The sequence below is a fragment of the Hordeum vulgare genome, chromosome 2H (genome assembly GCF_904849725.1).
Source record: "Hordeum vulgare subsp. vulgare chromosome 2H, MorexV3_pseudomolecules_assembly, whole genome shotgun sequence".
NCBI classification, from domain to species: domain Eukaryota; kingdom Viridiplantae; phylum Streptophyta; class Magnoliopsida; order Poales; family Poaceae; genus Hordeum; species Hordeum vulgare.
The window spans coordinates 596,546,124-596,555,064 of record NC_058519.1 but is presented as its reverse complement, the minus strand read 5'-3'; positions in this window follow the sequence as shown (position 1 = coordinate 596,555,064).

The following is an 8,941-nucleotide window of genomic DNA, read 5'->3' as shown; positions in this document are numbered from 1 at the left end:
GGAAGGAGACGCACGGGGACGAGGCGAGGGAGGCTGCGGGATGGGCTGGCTAGGGTTGGGGGGTTGCTGGCCTTGGGCCGGCTTCCCTCCCCCTATTTGTTTTTTTAAACCTTTTTTTTAAACAGAAATTTTAAGATAAGGAAAGGATTTTAACAAAAAAAATGTTTCACTCCTTTGAAAAATTAAACTCCAACTCTAAAATAGCTTGGGCATTTTTAAACAAATAAAATGAAACCCTTTTAAGAATTAAAATAAAACCCTTTTAAAAGAATTAAAAATTCAAAACCCTTTTTAAGGAATTAAAATAAAACTCTTTATTTAAAGGGTAATTAAAAGCCTTTTAAATGAAAAATAAAAAGGGAGGGTTTTTAAAATAACACAAACAGAGAAATAAAATAAAACCTAAGGGTTGCCCCTACATTTAATAAAAGGACTTTTATTGAAAAGAGACCTTTATTGAAAAGAAGAAGACACACGCTTTTAAATAGGGGTTTTAAACGAAGACTTTGGCAAAACCACAAAACGAAATGAGAGAGGAGAGAAGGGGAGAAGGTTTAGGTCGGCGGTGCAACGGGGTTTAGCGGTGGCTCTCACGCTCCCTCTCTCATCACTCCAACAAAACAACGTCACTCACGAAGCACTAACGCCTAACAACACGGAGCAACAAGCAACACCGACAAAACACCGATGACATGATGCAACTACATGATGATGCAACGAATAAAACTAAACACACGACAAAAGCGGAAAAGAAGGGAGAATCTTCTGGGCGCCGGTCTCGGGTTGTCACACCTAACTAATGAAAATAAAAACAAGAAACGAAAAGATTTAATTGCAAGATCAAAAGATATACTTTCAAGCACTCACCTCCCCGACAACGGCGCCGTCAATAGCTTGATGTATATGCACGCTTCTATTCTTATAGACTATGTTGGGCCTACAAGCCCAGAGGTTTGTAGGACAACAAAAAATTTCCTCAAGTGGATGACCTAAGGTTTATCAAACTCAGGGAAGTACGTGTTGAAGATGGTCTCTCTTAAGCAACCAAGAAGTCTCTTGTGTCCCCAACACACCTAATACAATTATCAGTTGTATAGGTGCACTAGTTCGGCGAAGAGATGTAAAAAAGGCAAGTGATATGGATGGTAAAAGAACGTATTGTACATCTAAAATAAAAATGGCAGCAAGGTAGCAAGTGACAAAAGTGAGCATAAACGGTGTAACAATGGTGAGAAACAAGGCCTAGGCTTCATACTTTCACTAGTGACAACTCCCAACAACATTAACATAGTCTAATCACATGATATTTGCACTAAAACATGCAATGGAGACGTACTCGGAGGTCATTCCTTTGTGATCAAGAGACGACGAGAATTATGTAGGGCTACAAAAGCACACCTCAGAGTTCGTAGTTCTCATCTATGGATTTCCCAATGTCACCGCGGCCATCCAAAGAGAGTACCACAATCACCACAACGTATCTCAAGGATAGTCAAAGACAAGCACCAAGAGACTCTCAATCTTCAATCAATTCACAAAAGAGGAAATCACTCATGAAAATATTCTTCTAATCCATGTCCAATAGACCGCTGTCTCCATGGTCTCCGGGATTATACTAGATAAGATCAAGTGAGTACATCAATCCAATACATAGAAGAAGGGGAAACATCATGGGATCACCCTAGATTCACATAACCCATGATCACAATCAAGATCACATCATGGTAGAGAGAATTAACCACATAGCTACTCTAGAAGACCTCAACCCCGAGAAGGAACCACTCCCGCTTCATGGAGGGAGGAAGCCATGTCAATGGAGATGAATCGAGGGGCACTTCCCCGTCCCGACAGGGTGCCGTCACAGGAATTCTGGTCCCCCGAAACTTGTTGGCGATGGCGGCAGAGATCGGAATTGCTTATGGAGAAAAGTGTTCCGGAATCAGGGTTTCCTCCACGGGGGTAAAAATAGGATCCAAGTTAGGGCACCATAGGTGGTGGCCCCCACCCAAGCGGCCTCCCTGCACGGCCAGGGGGCGGGCCGCGCCACCAGGGCGCCTGGGGGCCTGGTGACCCCCCCTCTCGCCCTCCTCCAGCCGTTTGGAGTCTTCTGGAACTCTGATTTTTTATATATTTTTGTGGAATTTTTCGGGCACTGTAAATATGGGTATAAACCTGCAATTCGCGGACATCAACAGACAAAAACTGGCACTGGGTGCACTGAGTTAGTAGGTTAGTCCAAATATGTTTAAAAAGGTATGAAAGTGTACAAAACACATAGCAATATCACCCAAAACTTGCATGGAGCAAGGAGAAATTATAGATTCCTTTAGGACGTATCACAGACCCATAAAACATTCACCCTTTGTGCATCCATAAGCCTGCTGTGTCATCATCAACCATTTTTTACGGCATAGATTTGAAACGAACCCCCTTAGGAGAACTTTGTATAGAAACTGTGAGTTTCGGTTTCACCACCAGTTTAGAACATGCATTTCCTCTATTTTCTTCTTATACTTAGATCCATCATGAGAGATGTCACTTGTCGCCACCTGTTTGTGAAGTTTGCCTTCAAAAAATCCTTCGCTTGTCACTGCCGGCTTAAACACCTAGTTATAGCATTGACCGGCTTTAGAACATTGTTTTGTAATAGTTTTGGCAACTTAAACACTCTTTGAAATAAAGATCAGTTGGCTCCTAGTATCTCATACTTAACTTATTCCTATTTATTATCTTTCGTAGTTGTTTCAAGCCATCCAAATGCCCCCCAAGAATTCCAAAGCTTGTAGCTGGGCCAGGTCCCAAGAGTCTAAGGTTACCTTGGATAACCTCGTGAGTCAGGGATTCTTGCCGCCTCAGAAAGACATAAGCTAGCGGGATCATAAAGAAGAGCCTTATCCGTAGCCTCGACAAGGAGAAGTTGTAATTTTTTCTGATCACTTGCGAAGAGGCTTTCGACCTCCCCGCTCAAAATTCTTCATGGACCTTCTGCACTTCTTTAATCTCAGGCCCCAAGATATTTCCCTCAATTCTATGACCAACATATGTCAGTTTCAAGTTTTATCTGAGGTATATCTCCAAATTGAGCCGTCGCTGACCCTATTTAGGGAGTTCTTCTACGCCATCTGCCGCACTGAAGTAAAAATAACGGTCCTTCTTGTGAACTTGACGGAATCTCCTTCGAGAAAAGGAAAAATAGTTTATTGCTTGTGTCAAAATTGGCACGTCATCCGAAAGGATGGAATAAGACCCGATTTACTGCAAAAATACCGCTCCTGCAGATGAAAATCCATTGTCGGGTTACAAATTAGAGAGGATCGGTAATAACGTGGTGCTCCCGGGTTGGCCTACAGAAGAAGAGAGGGATATGGTGGCCCCTATTCACACAAAGTTAAGGGCCTAGGTTGCTCACGGCCTAACCGGGATCGACCTGATCCGCTGCTACTAAAGGTGGCGCATCTAGTGTGTGTGCGTAAGATTCGGCTTAATGTGCGATTATTCAGGTGCCTCATCTGACATCCAATGCTTCTCCACCCAAGATTTAGCCGAGGATGCTCTTAATAAAGAGATGAATAAGTTTTTTCCAATTCGGAGGAGAGGTGCAGCATCACTCCTTTGGGCCCGTTCTATCTCCTGAATCCACCTCCATCGGTATTGATCTTTTCTCATTAGTTATACTTTGTTCTTTTTGGTGAGTTTATTTTGACCCGCCATATTTATCATGCTCTTTTGTTTGTAGGAGAGTTCTACTTTTTGGAACATCACAACTCAGATGCCTGTTCCTTCCATGAGCCAAGGAAATGATCTGGCTCAGGGTTATCCGGCTATTGGTTCATCTTGAGAAAAATAATGTGAGGTAGAACTTGACTCACTTGGCCGCTTGTTTACCAAACTTGCTAACACGCCTTCTTTTGAGGGCGACTCTGAAGCCAGCCAAGCCGACGATGGTGAGGTAATTTGAATTTATTCCAGTTCCTGAGAAAAATTGTTACAAGAAGGACGAGGCAAGTCGTATGGAAGGTAAACATGCCGAATCAAGCCGCTCATTTAGCTACCAATTTTCTCTTGAAGAAAATGCTTCTTGTTGGTCAATCAAAACGGAAGACCCGGAGTGACATGGGCGCGTTGGACACATGCTTGACAAATGCACCACCGGCTCGCAAGCCTTGTGTTGAGGTACAATATAATTTTTACCAACTCTTCTCTAAAGTTGGTCTCTTTAAAAATAGTCTCTTAGTTTTTGACTTCTTTTTAATTCAGGAATCTTCCCCATCTACGGGTGCCTCATGAGCAACTGAACTTCCCACTTTTAATATCAACCATGAGTAAACTTATCATCATGATCTGATTGCCTATGTTTATCTTCCTTAGTATAATACTTGACCTCTTACTTGTGTAGGGTCAAGGCTACTTTATCTAGTCACATTGTCGGATCATGTTCTAGTGTTGAGAACCAAGATATTTTGGATTCCCAAACCTAAAAACAACTAATAAAGTTGAAACTCATGAAGACAAAATCCAGATGCTACGATCGATCCGGCAACTGTTGTTGAAACGTCCCCAATGGATGAAACGGTTTTAATGGACGAATGAGCAAAAATTATAAGTCCCTTAGTTGCTTCTCCTATTGTTCCAACAAGTACGGGTCGAGATCTTAGCCCGGTGACTCGTGTGGATGATCCCATTCTATCGACTGATCAGAAAGCTCTAGAGGTTATTCTTGTTAAGGAACAATTTCAAGTTCATGTTGCTTCCACCTCTCTTACTAAAATTGTGACCAAGGAGGAAATAATGAACTGGGAAGAAAGTAAAGCCCAATTAGAGCTTCCAAATATGTATTTGTTATGCATTGAATAAATCCACCAGCAATACTTAACCCAGTTGACTATTGATACGCTAGAGACGTATCAGCATCCCCAAGATTAATTCCTACTCGTCCTCGAGTAGGTAAATGATAAAAGAGGTAATTTATGAAGTTTGATCAATGATAATTACAATCACTTTTTCTAGCATCATAAACACCAACTATTTTCTCATAAAATTTCTCATGATCAAGTAGCAAGATATTCACATGTCAAAGTATAGACCATAGACTTTCGTGAAAACCAACAATTATGTTTTCAGTCATTAAACAGTTACAATTCATCTTATTTTCAGTAAGGGTCTATGTAAGAGCTTAAATTTAGCAAATTCCACCAACTAACTATCATTTAGTCTTCCATAATTGGTGTCACTCAAATCATATTTTTATAACAAACAAGTTTAGTTAAACAGATAGAAAGATACGGGTATAATGTTTCACCTCCCAACTTATTTATCTTAAGGATAATGTCAACAATGATGACTCATGATAACCTATATTCAACTAAATATATGTGCCTGGATCTTTCCCCACCACATGATGGTTTCAACTAAAGAATTAATAGTTTGGAATAGGCATGAACGTTATTGACTCTTGCGTAGTGAAATATAGAAAAGCAAATACACGAGAGTAAAAGATAGGCCCTTCACATAGGGAAGTGGAGGTAGGCATGCACTTTTTATTTTTGAATGTGCAAACTATTAATGGAAAGGAACATCACTTTATATTACTACTTTTGATAGCAACCTTAATTATGCAGTCCGTCGCTTTTATTTCTTCATCGTCACAAGTTCACACAAAGCTTATTTTTCCCGTCCAATAAAAGATCAGACATATTTAGGAGCATTTTTTGCACCAATTACAACTTACTTGAAGGAACTTATTCAACCATAGGTAAATATTGTGGGTTCTCATGGCAAGAAACTGTGTTTAAGTGTTTTTGGATGCACAAGTAGTATCTCTACTTAGTATGAAGTTTTGGCTAGCAAAAGATCCTAAGCAAGCATCACATGTTAGAGGATCCATGATAATATAACTTCTATATGAATATAAACAAACATAACCATTATATTTTCTTCCTTTTCCAACATAATCTACTTGATCATGTTTGAAAATAATTAATGAGGGCTCACAATCATAGAAAATGTCCAAGATAGTATATCTATATGTGAAATATATCTTCTTTCAATATTAGTCCATGAATTGTTCAGGTGACCAATGCTATTATTGCTAACTTCCAACAAATTTTACTTCTTATACTCCTAGTATGTGAATTCATTACTACCCATGGGACAAGCATATTAAACATATATAGTTTCACATTTATGGCATTCTATTCATTCAACATTTTCTCTTAGGATATAAGTGAATCACGAGAGTGAACATCAAACTACTCCCGAAAACATATACGTGAAGATCAATGAGTAGTTCAACAATTAAGTAAATATGTGAGGAATATATCTTAATAAAGACTTTCAGATCTGAGATTTATTTCAAACAGCAAAAAAAGATCACTCCAATAATATCACATATCATGTGAACAAATGAAAACTTAGGATCGGCGTAGGCTAACTGATAGTTGTTCACGAACATAGATGTGATGCATAGCATCCCCAAGATTAGATGCTTGATATACTTATTTTAAAATTCACTTCGGGTTCCTTGGGCATCCCGAATCTTTAGATTTTGTATCTCGTTCAATCCTCCCATATCCCGATTTCACCCAAGTCTCAAAAACTTCATCCACACAAAACTCGAAAAGAACTCGTGAGATAGGCTAGTACACATAAGAATAAATCAACACTTCATATAATTCCAAGACAAGTTGCATAATAATTTTCAAACATTCCAGAATTTATATCTACCGATATAAGCCATGAAAACTCTAGGATGATTAGATAACAAAACTATGACAACAATCTGTCCAAATAGAATAGTCTATAGCAATTATTTTAAAGGTGTACTTATGTATCTCCAAACATTCTAAAACTTTGGGAAATGATAAATAATTTGTATGGAAGTACATTGTAAAAATTTCAGAAACTTTCCATGTTCCATCAAAATAAATAAATTCAAACACTACATCAAAAGTTTCTATTTTTGAACATCACACATCAAACATGCAATTCAAGCATCCTCAAGGCAATTCTTGGTACTTTTATTGGAAAACATGATTACAAATAATATAAATAAAACTTTTAGAAAATAAAATGACTCTCCAAGCAAAACTCATGTTATGTGATGAATAAAAATATAGCTCCAAGTAAGATATACTGATAGTATTGAAGACAAAAGAGGGGGGTGCCTTCCAGGGCATCCCCAAGCTTAGACGCCTGAGTATTACTTGGATATTACCTTGGGGGTTCCCGGGGAATCATAATGCTTACGATCTTGCCACTCCTTATTCTCCTCATATTGATATGTTACCCAAAATTTGAAAACGTCAATCACATAAAACTTAACAAAACTTCATGAGATGGGTTAATGTAATAAGGATATATCATTCACTTAGGTACTATAAAGACCAGATTCATAATTGTTCTCACATAATACCTATTGTATTCTGTCTTTCCCATAATTTATATCACTATATGCAAGCTATGGAAACACTAAAATAAGCAAACTATGCATGCAAAACAGAATCTGTCAAAACAAGAACAGTTTGTAAAGATCTGATGTAAACCATACATACCTATCTCTGAAAATTACGAAACATTAGGAAAATGTAGGAAATTTGTATATAAATAAATTGTAAAAAATCAGAATATTTTGGCTCTCCATTAAATTCTGAGAATTTTTATAGTATACACAAAAGTTATTGTTTTTGCACATAATCAAGTCAACTATCATCCACACTATCCCAAAGGCTTTAATTGGAACTTTATTGAAACAAAAGCTATTAAATATGATTTCTAGAGTATATTAATCATGTGAACGCACAAAAATAGAAAGCATAAGTGTTGGGTTGCCTCCCATCAAGTGATTTTCCTAAAGCCTTTTAGCTAGGCATGCTGATTTCAATGATGCTCACATAAGAATAGTAACTCAAACATGCAAAAGAGCATCGTGAATCACATGTAAAGCACATTTAAGTCTAACCCACTTCCTATGAATAGGTATTTTTCAAGGAAACAATTTATTGTATCAAGAATCAACTCGCATAGGAAGGCAAAACAAGCATGACTTCAAAACTTTGAACACATAGGGGGGAAACTTAATATTATGGCAATACCTATAAGCTTATGTTCCTCCCTCATAATAATTTTCAGTAGCATAATGAAGGAATTCAAAAATATAAATATCACATAAATCATTCTTTTCATGATACATAAGTATATAATTTTTATTACTACCCACGCAAGCAAATTTCTTCGCATTCATAATAGTGGGAGCAAGCTCAACAGAATAACTATAATGTGATATTTGATTTACATAATCAAATTGAACATTAAAATCATGATGACAAGTTTCATTGTTATTATCACTCTTTATAGTATACATTTCATCACCATAGTCATCATAGATAGCAACTTAGTTGTCATAATAAATTTGAACCTCTTCCAAAATAGTAGAATCCTTACTAAATAAATCATGACCTCTCCAAATATACTTTAATCATTATGAAAAGAGTCAACACTCTCCAAAGTAGTGGTATCACTAATACATAGAGTTTCCAAACCAACTTTCATCAATATAATCATCATAAATAGGAGGCATGCTATCATCATAATAAATTTGCTCATCAAAACTTGGGGTACTAGAAAATGTCATCTTCATCAAACATAGCATCCCCAAACTTGTGGCTTTGCATATAATTAGCATCATGGATACTCAAAGAATTTATACTAATAACGTTACAATCATGCTTGTAATTAAAGAATTTAATGCAAACATTTTATTAGATTCTTCTTCCAACACTTAGGCACAATTTTTCGATCCATCATTTTCACGAACGTCAATATAAAGACGAAGTATTTGAGGTAACCTAAATTCCATTTTTTATTTTTTTTATAAAAACATAGTGATAAATAAGAAGATAAAACATTCAATTCCAAAATCTAAACATATACCTTCAGGCACTCA